The sequence below is a fragment of the Silene latifolia genome, chromosome 11 (assembly GCF_048544455.1).
Source record: "Silene latifolia isolate original U9 population chromosome 11, ASM4854445v1, whole genome shotgun sequence".
Taxonomy (NCBI): Eukaryota; Viridiplantae; Streptophyta; class Magnoliopsida; order Caryophyllales; family Caryophyllaceae; genus Silene; species Silene latifolia.
The window spans coordinates 104,341,393-104,342,839 of record NC_133536.1 but is presented as its reverse complement, the minus strand read 5'-3'; positions in this window follow the sequence as shown (position 1 = coordinate 104,342,839).

The following is a 1,447-nucleotide window of genomic DNA, read 5'->3' as shown; positions in this document are numbered from 1 at the left end:
TCAGCTGTATTTGAACATAAACTCGTATATATGCAATAAGACAAAGCTAAAAGATAACAGTTTAATGCAAGGCTCAAGCAAAGTGACAAATCATAGTGCAATATCATCATTGAAATCTACCTTTCCGACTCGACTTATATGCAAAAGTAAACGTGAAATTTTTTGAATTTTTCAAATTTTTAAATTTTATGAGATTTTTGAATTTTTTATAAAAATAAACAACAATGCATACAGAAATTAGACGTGATAACAGAAATGCAATAAAACATAAGTGCAGACACAGATATGGATGCATAACCTCCCCAAACCAAACCGTACAATGCCCTCATTGTACCCAAAAATAGGGAAAGGAAATGCAAACTAGAAATTAGAAGAGTGAAGATGCGGAAAACTTACAAGATAATGCGAAGTAGGGACCTCCCCAAACCAAACCAAAGAACATGGGAGGTCACAAACAACTCCGAAACAAATCACAGAAGCAACACAAAACAGGCCTACTCGTGATACTCGATCGAGAAGATATAATACTCGATCGAGTACAATCAGCTTCCAATGTGTTCGATCGAATAAAAGAATTACTCGATCGAATGGTCCTGCAGGCTACAAATTTCGACCAAAAACCAAGTCCAAAATTGTTCATAGTCTATGGTTGTAAAAACCAATTATTAAGCACGCAACAAAAACTAAAACGTTTGAAAAACAACTAAAAAGAAATTTAAACTCCGGGTTGCCTCCCAGACAGTGCTAGTTTCAGATAGGTCCCAGCTCGACCTTCTTCTTATCATCCACCGACAGAAATTAATGGCCCACGATAAGGCTGTTGACTGAATGAGGTCCACTCAGCGTCCATCAGCTTGACCTTAGGCCTCCATACCATCGCATCAACAAGAGAACAGCAACTTATTGCAGCATAATGGCCTCCACTTTTGGCTCTCTTTCGCGCTTTCTTCTTGTACGGCCTAGCCTCATCCAATCCTCCGTATGGGTCATCAATCCACACTGTTCCAGTATCCAAAGTCAACGTATGATGCCCAACTCCTGGGTCCATTAACCTATCAGTACCTGCAGAAGAAGTAACAAAGGAATTAACCTTAATTGAAGAATTATCGTCTGAAATAAATTTTGATGACCATTTATTATTATCAGCAAAAAAATTACTCGATCGAGCACTTATGTAACCCGATCGAAGTATTTTTTTAGCATTTGTACTCGATCGAGCAACTTGTGTCACTCGATCGAGGACCTGATTTTCCTCATTGCTCGATAGAGAACAGTAATTCTCTCGATCGAGTACTTCCTCAGTAATTTCATTCGATCGAGCAAAGTAGGGCTCTCGATCGAATGTTTGAACATGGGTAGGCGAGACTGCATTGTATTCTCCCTCTTGAACGGTATCCTCAGCATCTGAGCCATCATTTTCAGCATCAATAGGCAGAACCGGTCCTTC